Source organism: Anomaloglossus baeobatrachus, chromosome 1 (assembly GCF_048569485.1).
Source record: "Anomaloglossus baeobatrachus isolate aAnoBae1 chromosome 1, aAnoBae1.hap1, whole genome shotgun sequence".
Lineage (NCBI taxonomy): Eukaryota > Metazoa > Chordata > Amphibia > Anura > Aromobatidae > Anomaloglossus > Anomaloglossus baeobatrachus.
The window spans coordinates 318,521,179-318,535,224 of NC_134353.1; the positions used below are offsets into that span (position 1 = coordinate 318,521,179).

Genomic DNA, 14,046 nt, shown 5'->3' on the forward strand with positions numbered 1-14,046 from the left:
AGAAGAGTGATTGCTGAGTGCCCATGCGGGTCTGAGAGCGTGCTGTCTGTGTCAGGATGTGAGCTGACATGGCGTTACATTGTCCTGAGGCTTACAGAAAATCCAGATCACTTGCAGCATGGACAATGCGCTGGCCATTGAGGGCTCAGTATGGGCAGATCCTTCCAGTCCTAATGTGAGGGTAGGCTGGCGGGGTCCAGCCAAGCTGTGTTATCTGTGACTGTTCTGCTGCAGCTTCTCCCTGATTTATGCATTAGGAAACGTTTCCTATTGAGCGCAAAGGAATTGTGATGCTGAAGGCCAGCAGTCACCAGCCTGTGCTAATCAAGAAAATATATCACTGGCAGAATTATATATATTGGCTGCAGTATTATTCTACTTGGTCCAAATTAAAACAAACAAAAAAAAAGCTGTAGACCTTTGGCAGCATCGTGAAGGGCTGTCTACTTGTGCTTGCAGCTGTTGGGACAAGTAAGGCTATGTGCGCACTAGAAGAGTGATTTTTCTCAAGAAAATTTCTTGAGAAACTTCTGGGAGTTGAAGATTACCGCACCTGCGGTAAAAAACCGCACCAAAACCGCGGGAAAAACGCATGCGATTTTGCCGCGGTTTTTCCGCAGGTTGGTCCCTGTGGTTTTTTTATGCTGAACTGCAATAAATAATATAGATAATAGATAATCGATAGACAGATAATGAATAGAGGGAAGGATGGATAGATAGATGAGAAAGACCTATATAATGTTCCACCCCCCTGCATATTCTAAGCTGGCACCCTTTAGTGACTTTCATGTGGCACTAAAGCGTGCCTAGCCTTGTATTTAGCCAAAAAATAAATAATTAAAAAAAAATTACGTGAGGTCCCCCCATCTTTTGTAGCCAGCTATGGTAAAGCAGATGGCTGCAGCCTGCAGACCACAGCTGGCAGCTTCACCTTGGCTGGCAATCCAAAACAGAGGGCACCCCACGCTGTTATTTTACATTAAATAAATAATTTAAAACAAAAAACGTGGGGTCCTCCCCATATTGAATCACCAGCCAAGGTAAAGCGGACAGCTGGGGTCTGATATTCTCAGACTAGGGAGGTCCACTGTTATTGGACACTCCCCAGCCTAAAAATAGCAGGCCGCAGCTGCCCCAGAAGTGGCGCATCCATTAGACGTGCCAATCCTGGCGCTTCGCCCCAACTCATCCCATTGCCCTGGTGCGGTGTCAAACGGGGTAATATATGGGGTTGATGCCAGATGTGTAATGTCACCTGGCATCAAGCCCTGGGGTTAGTCATGTCACGCGTCTATCAGATACCTGACATCACCAACCAGTCAGTACGAAATAAAAAATAGACAACAAAAAAAGTTTTATTTGAAAAAACACTCCCCACATTCCCTCTTTCACCAATTTATTGACAAGAACAATCAAATCCGGGTCCGGCGTAATCCAATAAGGTAGGGGGGTCCCACGACGATCCATACCATAGTTACTGTCCTAGTCAATGAAGAACAGAAGGTTCCCCATTGGCTGGGAGAGTAATGCAGTGACCTGAGCTAACATCAATAGGTCAGCCCAGGTCACTGCAGGGGATGCCAAGCGCTGCCATCAGGAGGTTAGATGAGATCATTACCTGCTGTGATGATCTCCTGCCATCAGCGCTGTCACTGCCTTCTATGCCCGCCGCGTTGTCAGCAGTATCGCGAGAGCCCGTGACGTCACCACTAGTGACAGTCTCGGGCCGCGGGCATAGACGGCAGTGATAGCGGTGACGTCAGGAGGCAGGATATCGTCACAGCAGGTAATGATCTCATCTCACCTCCTGACAGCAGCGCTCTGCATCCCCGCGGCTGCACGCACTGCTGTGTGTCAGTGTCTGGCTGCGCTGCAGTGTGACAAGCTGCTGATACCGCGGGCAGACACTGACACTGCAGGGCGTGCAGCCGCGGGGCCGGAGCGGGACACAGACTGCACAGGCACCTGGATGTCGCACGGAAGCGCTGCTGTGCGGCGTCCAGGGAGTGTGACATCTGTGATTACTCTGCTCCGCTTCCTCTTCTGTCATAATGACATCACGCCATGCAAAACCGCAGGCAGCGATGAGCATTACCGCAGGTAAATCGCGGCTATACCGGGGGTATACCGCACATCATTTGCTACCTGCGGTATACCCCCGGAATTTCGCGATTACATTACAGTGAATGGAGTGAAATACCAGGGGTATTCCACAGGTACCTGCGGAAAAGAAGTGACATGCACATTTTCTCAAGAAATTTTCTCAAGAAAATCTTCACAAAGAATTTTCTTGAGAAAAAAACGCAGCGTGCGCACAGCTATTTTTTATTCCCATAGGTTTTGCTGGGAAATCTCTGCAGAAAGATCACAAACATTTCTCAAGAAATTTCCGCAGCAAAACCTCGGGTAAAACGGCCTAGTGCGCACATAGCCTTAAGGTTATGGCTGCACAGAGTCGTCTGGTTAATAAGACCCTGTTCACATCAGGTTTCTGCTCTCCATTTAGAGGTTACTGGGAAATTCCCAGCGCACATATTAAACATATCTATAGGTCCTGTGAGACTGTGACCGGGGTTATCTATGACGGCCGGTATGTCTCGCCCCGGTTGTGCTCACTCCATGATAGAAAGTAAATCCACTATAGGGTTAATGCTGTTTCCCTACAGGCTGAAGGAAGGGTTAAATAGAATCAGGAACAAGGGCAGGTGTGCCGGGTGTGAGGGAGTGAACAGAACTCCCTGAGTTTTCTGCTGGAGAGGCACATGTATTGTGTTATGGACTTTTGTTTGGACATTAAAACCGTGTGCTGTGAACCTTAATGCCTGGATCCCGTGTCTTCTGCTGCGCAGCCGACCGTGCTACCTCACATATGGTGGAGAATCGGCGGGCATGACAGCCGGTGAGGTGTAGCATCCATCCCTGGTGACCCAGCTGCGCATGTCCTGGATTCGAGCGGCTATACTACAGCCCAAACCCGGCGACGCCATGGAGGACATACTAAAGCATTTGGCTCAGGCTAATGCACAGCAGCAACAGGCTAATGCACAGCAGCAACAGGCTAATGCACAGCAGCAACAGACCAATGCACACCTGCTCCAATCCTTGCAAGTGCAGGAAAAAAAATTCCAAGAACAGATGGATCAGGCCAATGCACGTCAGCAGCAAGCCTTGCAATTGCAGGAAAAAAGGCACCAAGAACAGATGGTTCTCCTGGCCAAGTCGATCAGTGCCGGACCGGCAGCAACAACCCCAGGACCGGGTGACGACGGCAGCGTCCGGAAAGCGGTGAGACAAGCGTTGCAAAAGATGACCCCGGGTGATGATGTGGAAGCGTTCCTGGCGGTGTTTGAGCGGGTGGCCGAGCGGGAAAAGCTGCCGACCCCGCAGTGGGCTGAGGTATTGTCGCCCTATCTGACGGGGGAACCTCAAAAAGCGTACCTGGACCTCTGTACCGAGGACGCCATTGACTATGTGACCCTGAAAGCCGAAATACTGGCTCGGTTGGGGGTGAATACCTATGTACGGGCTCAGCGGGTAAATCAGTGGTTCTTTGAGGAAGCCAAACCCGTACGCTTCCAGGCCTATGACTTGTTGCATCTTGTAAAAAAGTGGTTGCAGCCTGACACTCTGAGCCCGGCGCAAATGGTGGAAAGGGTAGTAGTGGATCGTTTTGTGCGCACTTTACCCGTCACCGTTCAATGGTGGGTCGGACAGGGTGACCCGAGTACCCTGGACCAATTAGTGTCCCTGGTAGAGCGGCATGTGGCTACGCAGGACTTGATACGGGACACTGAGACTTTGCGTACCGCCCGTCGGTCCGGCCCCTCCAAGCCTAGGGCCAAGGACCCACCGCTGACAACGGTGCAGGAGTCCCCTACCATCCCGTCTGAGGCCGCGGCCGCCATTCCTGAGGTCCGGAAGGTTCTGTACCCTAAACGACAACCCGTCAAGGGGGTTTCCGTCCCCATTAGATGTTGGCGGTGCCAGCGGGTGGGACATATGGAAGCCCAGTGTCCACTCACCACGGAGCCCATGGATTGTGGGGTTACCCGGCGGGGTTCAATGTATGCTCAGGTGGTGTGTACCGCTGACCTGGTCTCCCCAGAGACGGAGCCCCACTTGTGCCAAATACAGGTGAATGGATGTCCGGTTACAGGATTGTTGGATTCCGGAAGCTTAGTGACCCTTGTGCGATCCACCTTGAGGGCTGAAGTAAAGGCCACAGGACGCACCGTGGGGGTGGTTTGCATACATGGGGACCGCCGCGACTATCCCACGGGGATTGTCACCATCACAGCACCTTGCGGTCAGGTGCAACATGAGGTGGGACTTCTTAACACTCTTCCTTATGACGTGATCCTAGGAAGGGATCTGCCCTATTTTTGGACTTTATGGAGGGGACCCCCTAAGTCCCCTCAGATATTGGTTGGTCCGGGACCTGAGCCCTACAATCCTGAATCCGGGACACCTGCCGTAGGGGTCACCATGATAGGGACAGAGGGTGAACCCGGTAGGTCGCCCCTAGAGGTATTGGCAGGAGAGGCTGAGACGGTCGAGCCCATTCCGGAGTTGGAGGCGTCCCCGGATACGTTTGGGACAGCCCAACTCCAGGACCCTACGTTGATACATGCCCGGAGTCGGGTGACAGTAGTTGACGGGGTGGCACAGCTGCCCGGTGCCCAGGTAAGGTACCCCCATTTCGCTCTTAAGCAGGATTTACTCTACCGGGTAGATGAAATACGGGGCGTGGGGGTAGAACAGTTGGTGGTGCCCCAGCCGCATCGCCGGCGGGTCCTCGACTTGGCTCATAAACACCTGATGAGTGGCCACCTAGGGGTCAAGAAAACGCAGGAGCGAATATTGCAAAGGTTCTATTGGCCCGGGGTCTTTGGGGAGGTAAAACGGTTCTGCGAAACCTGCCCGGAGTGTCAGCTTACCGCACCCCTGACCCATTTTCGCAGTCCGTTGGTACCGTTACCCATTATAGAAGTCCCTTTTGAACGGATAGGGATGGATCTGGTGGGGCCCCTCGTAAAGTCCGCTCGAGGGCACCAACACATCCTAGTGATCGTTGACTATGCCACCCGGTATCCCGAGGCGATACCTCTCAGACATACTGCAGCAAAGCTTATAGCTCGGGAGTTGTTTGCTGTGTTCTGCCGGGTGGGGTTGCCCAAGGAGATCCTTACGGATCAGGGGACCCCATTCATGTCTAAAGTGACCAAAGAGCTATGCCGGCTACTCCAGATCAAGCAGTTGCGTACGTCTGTGTATCATCCTCAAACGGACGGTTTAGTCGAGCGTTTCAATAAAACCCTGAAAACCATGCTAAGAAGGGTGATCTCAAAAGACGGGAAAGACTGGGATATGATGCTTCCCTATTTGATGTTTGCCATACGAGAGGTGCCACAGGCATCCACGGGGTTTTCGCCTTTTGAATTGTTATACGGGCGACATCCCCGGGGATTGTTGGACCTGGCAAAAGAAACATGGGAACAAGAGCCCACCCCCCATAAAAGTGTGATCGAACACATTTTAGGTATGCAGAACCGCATAAGCGCGGTCATGCCAATTGTGAAGGAGCATTTACAGGAGGCTCAGGCCGCGCAAAGCGGCCGCTACAATAGACAAGCCACCGTGCGGACCTTTAAACCCGGGGATCGGGTGTTGGTATTAATCCCCACGGCGGAGAGTAAATTCCTGGCTCAGTGGCAAAGCCCCTACGAGATAAAGGAAAGAGTCGGGGTGGTTAACTATAAAGTATTGCAGCCCGGTAGGCGGAAACCTGAACAAATATACCATGTCAACCTATTAAAACCTTGGCAGGAACGGGAAAGCCTGATGGCTGTTTTTTCCCCACCTCCCTCCTCTTCGGGTCGTTCACATCCGGCTCCAGCGACCTCCGGAGAGGACAAACCGGAAGTAAGGATTGGAGAAGCCCTCACCAAGCAACAGAGGCGAGAGGCCAGACGGTTGGTTCAGCAGAACCCCGATGTCTTCTCCGAGCTGCCCGGTAGGACCAGTCTGATACGACACGATATTGTCACCGAGCCCCACCTGAAGGTACGCCTGAAGTCATACCGGGTACCGGAGGCTCGACGACAAGCCATATCGGAGGAAGTAAAGACCATGTTACGCCTGGGGGTCATCGAAAAATCCTGGAGTGAATGGGCTAGTCCGATTGTCCTAATACCAAAACCCGATGGCTCCTTAAGGTTCTGCAATGACTTTAGGAGATTGAACGAAATATCCAAGTTCGATCTCTACCCCATGCCCCGGGTGGATGAGCTGATTGATAGGCTGGGACAGGCGCGATATATTACCACGCTCGACCTGACCAAGGGGTACTGGCAGGTGCCACTGACGGAGTCCGCCAAGGAGAAAACCGCTTTTGTTACGCCGGAGGGTCTCTTCCACTATGTTGTCTTGCCTTTTGGGTTACATGGCGCTCCGGCCACGTTCCAGAGGTTGATGGACTTAGTGCTGGAACCCCACCAGGCGTATGCATCAGCGTACCTGGATGACATCATTATTTACAGCTCCGATTGGCAGACCCACTTGGAACAGGTACAAGCGGTGGTGGACGCGCTTCGAACAGCCGGATTGACAGCCAATCCCAAGAAATGTGCATTGGGACTCACGGAAGCCCGCTACTTGGGCTACGTGATAGGCCAAGGAGTGATTAAGCCCCAAATTAACAAGGTTGAGGCGATCCAGAAGTGGCCTAGACCCCTGACCACGAAGCAGGTTAGGGCCTTCCTGGGTATCGTGGGGTACTACAGGAGGTTTGTAAAGGATTTTGCGGGACTATCAGCTCCCTTGACGGACCTTCTCAAAGGCAAGAAGTCCGTCATGGTGCGCTGGACTCCGCAGGCCGAGGACTCCTTCCGGGCCCTGAAGGAGGTCCTGTGCGGACAGCCCGTTCTGGTCAACCCTGATTTCCGGAAGGAGTTCATTGTACAGACTGACGCCTCGGAGGTCGGCCTGGGGGCAGTGCTGTCTCAGGTGGTTCAGGGGGAGGAACACCCCGTCACCTTCTTGAGTAGGAAGCTCACCCCTCCCGAGCGGAATTATAGCGTAGTGGAGAAGGAGTGCCTGGCGATCAAGTGGGCCTTGGAGTCCCTACGCTATTACCTGCTGGGACGGCAGTTTCGCTTGGTGACGGATCACTCTCCACTGGTCTGGATGAGGTCCGCCAAGGAACGGAATGCCCGGGTTACCCGGTGGTTCCTTTCTCTGCAGAACTTCCGGTTTACGGTTGAACACCGGGCCGGTAGGTTGCAGGGCAACGCCGATGCCTTGTCCCGCGGCCCGTGTTTGATGGCTGGAGTTCAACCCCGCACGCTTGAACTGAGGGGGGGGGGTATGTGAGACTGTGACCGGGGTTATCTATGACGGCCGGTATGTCTCGCCCCGGTTGTGCTCACTCCATGATAGAAAGTAAATCCACTATAGGGTTAATGCTGTTTCCCTACAGGCTGAAGGAAGGGTTAAATAGAATCAGGAACAAGGGCAGGTGTGCCGGGTGTGAGGGAGTGAACAGAACTCCCTGAGTTTTCTGCTGGAGAGGCACATGTATTGTGTTATGGACTTTTGTTTGGACATTAAAACCGTGTGCTGTGAACCTTAATGCCTGGATCCCGTGTCTTCTGCTGCGCAGCCGACCGTGCTACCTCACAGTCCCTATTGCTAAGCGGAGGCCTAGAGTATTCTGGATTCTGTCTGGATCGTAGACTGCAACATTCCATATTAAAGGGAACATATGGCAGCGAGAACGTGGTGCTCAATCCATGGGCAGCATGAAGAAATAAATGTATTGTTTTATTATACGTATTAGTACTATGGGTGACAGCTACCACTGTACAGAGACTCTTACAGGCACTTGTGAGGGTAAGTGCACTCAGCACCTATTCGTATTCCCAAGCCAAGACACTTCAGGAAAAAGTCGGCAGCCATTTTTCTGAAGCTGCTTTGGCATCTTTTACTATATACTTTTAAGTATATAGAGCTGGTGGCTTAGGCTCCTGAAGAATGGATAGGTCACATTTATTTTTAACCATTTCAAGGTTTTGCATTCCTGACGTGTGCAGCAATGTCGTTTTGACACTGCTATGCATTTTATGGGGGGCTTTTGTAACCTGCAATCCCCCTAAAAAAAGGTGCCATGTGCACATACCCTTTAACTGTTATCAGGTTTTCAATAGTTTTCAAAATGTAGCTTTAATACTGATGTCAATATAGTCTAATGGTGACTGAGCCTATTGGGATTGCCATCTATCAACCAATGACTATAATTCCATCCATTTACTGGTTACGGTGTGAAATGGCGCACAGTGTGTCTACTGAACAGATCCTGTATACCTCTATGGGACTTCTGGAGATGGCCAAGTAGAGCGCGCAGCAATTTCTGTTAGCCTATGTGCCCACGTTGCGTTCTGTCCCTGCAGAAATTTCTGCAGCGATTTGAACAGCACACGTGCGCTTCAAATCGCTGCAGAAACAGTCCGTAATGAAAAGCCGATTCCATGCGCTCTGAGTGCAGCCCCTCCCATAGACAGAGCAGGAGCTGCATGCAGAGCACAGGAAAGAAGTCACATGTCACTTCTTAGAACGCACGCTTCGGGCAGCAGCCGAATCGCTGCGCTCTAATATGCCACGTGCGCACGTCTCCTGCACAATCTTCATAGATTATGCAGGGGACGCAGGACGCATGCAGTTATGCTGCGGTGCAGAACGCAGCGTAACTGCATGCAAATACGAAACGTGCGCACACAGCCTTAGTCTCATAGATTTGGTGGAGATTGAGCGTGCACACCTTTCCTTCCACACTGTCTCTAGATCTGTGGGGGTCTGTACGGTCGTGATTAAGTAGTAAATTGGGTCCCACTACAAGCACTCCATAAGCTGATTCTTGCTGCCATGACTTAGAGACCACCTTATTTCAGCAGAGTACGGTATGTATTGCTTGAAATGCTGTGGTGTTTCAGATCTGGAGTATACACCTTAAGTCCCAATATTTTTGCACAACTAGGAAGCCGTGAAAAATATGACAACATTGGTCATGTACACGGCAGTCATGCCGGCCAGCCTAATACGGGAGGGGCATAGTTGCGCCCGCCCATCAAATTCATGAAGCGTTATGCCATATTAGCGGCGTTACTTGCCTTATGAATGTACACCTGTCCTTGACTGGAGTACGTGTCTGTCGGCAGCACACTCCCATTAAGAGATGCATCTAATTAATAAAGTGGCATGCGCCTGTTAGTGAGTTAGACACATGGTAATTAAGCAAGACCCTTCATTATGACTGTCAGTCTTATTGAATCGGACTGGATGTATGTTTGATGACTAGTCTGAGGCAGTACCTAGGCATGGTTTCCCTGCCCTGCTGCACATGACTAACAGGTCTTTCCCTGTATTTGTATGTAGGGAGAGAAGTGTCAATCTAGTAGAGCGTGATGGGGAGGAGACGCCAGAGACCAGCCTAGGACTAGCCATCCAAGACGCATAGTCCTCTGACACACCCGCAGCATGTCAGAGTAAAATGTCCATCATCACGGCTCGGTGCCCGGTGGCTACTATAAGTATTTTGTTTCCTATACCTTCTTCATTCTCAGTCAAACATACCTGGCTGAGATCATACAGCCAACGTCCGCAGATAGGGCAACACGTATCTGCCGTTACTAAATAAGAAAACAGTATATAAAGTTGTGCGTGTTTTTGCTTTGGAGCTTTTTATAGGGGCCAACTGTTTCCTGACATCTGGTGCTGTCTCGTGACAAATGTCCTGTATATATGAGACTCTGAAGACTGAGCAGCAGGACCTTGTAATGAGGCAGCTGGAATGGGGATACAGTCCTGTACCAACTGCAAGGAGTACAGCAAGTCAGCGTAGGGTACCAAAGAGTACAGAACATTAGTCTGCTGGTTATCGGGATGCCAAACAGTCATGAGCTGTATGTTTTGTCTCAGGATGGACAATTGATTCCTCTAGTGGTTTCAAGCTGCCTTGAATGGACCATGTTTGATACACTGCTAAAGCTCCATACAGAACTACAATAGATCCATCTGAACAACAATTCGTGACCGGTCTCATTAAAGGGAAAAAAATGCCCAGAAATGCCTTTTGCCTTCAGAAATGGGTATAACCTGCAGGTAAATCACATTCATATCATGTCTGGCCGGTGTACTGGAGCAGCGGCTTCAGGGAAAATGTTCCGTTGTTTTCTCTGTGCGTCGGGCTGTGAAGGGAGGAGTTAGTCACCGCTCACTATACTGTGAGTGCTCTAAGGCGGGCTTTACACACTGCGACATTGCTAGCGATGTCGAGCGCGATAGCCCCCGTCGCACATGCGATATGTGGTGCTTGATGCCGTAGCGAACATTATCGCTATGGCAGCGTCACACGCACATACCTGCTCTGCGACGTCGCTGTGACCGGCGATCTGCCTCCTTTCTAAGAGGGCGGTTCGTTCAGCATCACAGCGACGTCACAGCAGCATCATTGAACCGCCGCCCAATAGAAAAGGAGGGGAGGAGATGAGCGGCCGGAACATCCCACCCACCTCCTTCCTCATTGCCAGTGGACGCAGGTAAGGAGGTGTTTGTCGTTCCAGATGTGTCACACATAGCGATGTGTGCTGCCGCAGGACCGAGGAACAACGTCGTACCGACAGCAGCACCGATATTCTGGAAATTAACGATGTGTCAATGAGCAACGATTTTTCACGTTTTTGTGCTCGTTGATCGTCGCTCCTTGGTGTCACACGCTGTGATGTCGCTACCGGCGCCGGATGTGCGTCACTAACGACGTGACCCCGACGATATATCGGCAGCAATGTCGCAGCGTGTAAAGTACCCCTAAGCCTGCCAAACATGCCTAAACACGATTTGCCTGCATATTCCACCTATAGCATTTGTGGATGTGACAGATTCCCTTTAAGCTAAGGTTCTTCATTTCACCCTCCTTTTTTTATATAACAGAAAAATGGGTTTGCTGTAAAGAAAAATAAAGCAGAAAACCCGTAGAACAGAAAGTTTGCTTTCACACCGCGCTTTGTCCTCATTTAGTTGTCCCAACAGCGCTTACATCCAAGTCTCTAAAGTGGGATTCGAACGTACAAGCAGATGGAGTCATCGTGTGTGAATGTATAAATCTCTACTGGAGACGGACACCCAGATGCAGTCCAGAATCTTGTTTTGCGGGGGGTTTGGACGTAAGCCCCGATGGGATCACTGAACGGGGAACAAAACGCAGTGTGAAGGCACCCTAAATGGCCCTAATGTAAATACATTGTACTGAATCATTTTCAACAATGCAAACCAGATCCAGGACATCATGTCAGGTGTGGGTGCATGGAGCAGGCTCAGGAGCTGATCCTGCTCTATACATGGCTGGTTCCGGCTGTGTTACACAGCTAACACCTACCTCTAACCACATTGATCAAAGCTATCTCTCATCACTGCTGGCCTAGCTCTCGGATGCTGCTTTCAATTGTGTCAGCATTATTAAAGCTGTTAGATATCTGGTGGTATCTTCTGTAACCTCATCCTGCTTTCTCCAACTCTGGTCCAGTGGGCTTGTTAAGGCAGCTGAGGGCTTAGGCTGCTTTCACACATCTGGTTTTTGCTGAGCGGCACAATACGGCGCTTTGCAGAAAAAACGCAACCGTTTTTTTTTTTGCCGCCAGTTGCGTTTTTTTTCGCATAGACTTGCATCAGCGCCGTATTGTGCCGCATGGCCTTGCAATGCGTCCGTTTTTTGCCGGATGTGGCATATTTAGCCCATGCGGCAGCCGGATGGAATGTTGCCTGGCACGTTTTTTTTGTGCGGTGAAGAAACCGCATCGCGCCGGATCCAGCGCGATGTGGCGCGATTTACAATGCAAGCCTATGGACGCTGGATGTGGCGCCCTGCTGCAAAAAACGCATCCAGCCGCCGGATGCGTTTTTTTTGCACTGCGCATGCTCAGTATCAAGCCGCATCCGTCAAACGGACGGGCCGCATGGAAAAACTTATGCAACGGATCCGTTTTTTCCTGCTGCATCTGTTGCATAGGTTATTGAGCCGCACTGCAAAAAACGGATGTGTGAAAGCGGGCTTAGAGAAGGGCTCCAGAGATTGCAAATGATAGCATTGCAGTGCACTGCATAAGAAATCAAGAGATCACGGTTTCAAGTCCCTAGAAGAATGTAAAAAATATTTGAAAACACAGTTGAAATTCAGAGAATAATTCTTAATAATCCTCCAAAATAACTAGCTAAGCATATTTGCCGGATCCTAGAGGAGCTGATCTTCAGTGCTCAACAGCAACCGCTACACACGTACCAGAGCGGCGCAGTGCAGCTCCATTCAATGTGTGGGTGGCGGACATCCACTGATCTGATATCAATTACTTTTCCTACAACTAGGTCATCAATATCTTATCCTTGTAGAATACCTTTAAGAAGGATAGATGCCATTCTTAGGCTATGTGCGCACGTTGCGGTTTTTCATGCGTTTCCGCAGCGTTTTGAGCTGCAGCGTTTTAATGCAAAATTGCATGCGTTTTGATTTCCAGGCAAAGTCTATGGGAAATAGGGCTTTCTTGTGCGCACGATGCTTTTAAAAACGCAGCGTTTTTGGTGTCAAAAATTAGTCAAAATCTCTGCGTTTGAAGAAGCAACATGTCAATTGTTTTTGCCATTTTGGCAGCGTTTTGATAACATTGAAGTCAATGAGAATGCTCAAAACGCATCCGAAAAGAAAATTCTAGCGTTTTTCATGCTTTTATGATGCAGAACACATGCTTTTTTGACAAAATGAAAGCTTGCGTTTTTGGCATTATAGTGAGGTCTAGAGGTTTCCATTTGCCCTCACATCCAGCCCGACTTTAAAAAATGAGTAAAACAATACTTTTAACTTTATTTTGAACATAATTATTAAATCTCATTAATCATTTTCGGTAAATTATCATTATAGTGTATGGTTTAAAGGTTGTTTTTTTTTCTTAATTCAAACAGTAGGAAAAACTACTGTTTGACTGGTCAAACTTTATTTAGTTGTGTATTTGTATTGAAAACGCATCTCAATTTAAGCACTGAAAATGCATGAAAAACGCGGCAAAAGCGCTATAAAAATGCATGCGTATTACCTGCGTTTATGTGGTCAAAACCAAATTTGACAATAACAAATATCTGCCAGAGGATGCGTTCACTTCTGCAAGTTACTGAACGCAACGTGCGGACATAGCCTTAGACATCCGTAACAGCAATCCCCAACTTATGTGGTGATATTGTATCAATTTAACATCATGAAGAAATATTGAGGTACGCTTTTCATTACAATACAGTGGCATCTGTCACCCATTGACCGAATGTAAATTCCCCCCCCCCCCCCGAAGACTGCAAAGTACTGTATTTTTCGTTTTATAAGACGCACCCCAAATTTAGATATATAAAAAGGTAAAACAAAAATAAAAATAGGGTCCGTCTTACACTCCGGTGTTGTCTTACCAGAGTGGGACGGCAGCGGTGGTGGAGCAGGGTCACAGGAGGCAGAGGCTGTGCTGGCAGCGGCGGCTGGTCAGTGACAGTGGCGAATCAATGGCAGCGGCGGGTCAGTGGCAGCGGTGAGTCAGTGACAGTGGTGGGTCAGTGGTGGAGCAGGCCGGTGTGGTGAGTGTCCCAGTCTGTCAGCAGTCTCGGTTGAAATGATGCCGCCCGGAGCGGCGCGTGGGCAGATGGAGCTCTCATTCAAGAGCTCCATCTGCCCTCACGCTGACTCTCCCGGCAGCATCATTTGAAACTGGGACCACGGACAGACTTGGACACTCGCCACACAGAGAGGCAGCCGGCACCGACAGGCACCCGGCCACCCACGCACAGAGAGGCAGCCGGCACCGGCAGGCACCCGGCCACCCGCACGCAGCGACACGCACCTGACCGACCGCATCCACCTGGCCGCCCGCACACAGAGCTGCACAGACAGCCCCCCACCGGTAAGCTATATTCGGATTTTAAGACACACCCCTCAAGTGCGTCTTATAATCTGAAAAATACGGTATA

General features: G+C 50.2%; 1 protein-coding gene across 6 annotated transcripts in view; it reads left to right on the forward strand.

Annotated features, from left to right (window-relative positions):
- USO1 (USO1 vesicle transport factor) overlaps positions 1-14,046 on the forward strand; it is a 148,530-nt gene that overhangs the window by 10,652 nt on the left and 123,832 nt on the right. The gene's annotated exons all lie outside the window — the stretch shown is intronic.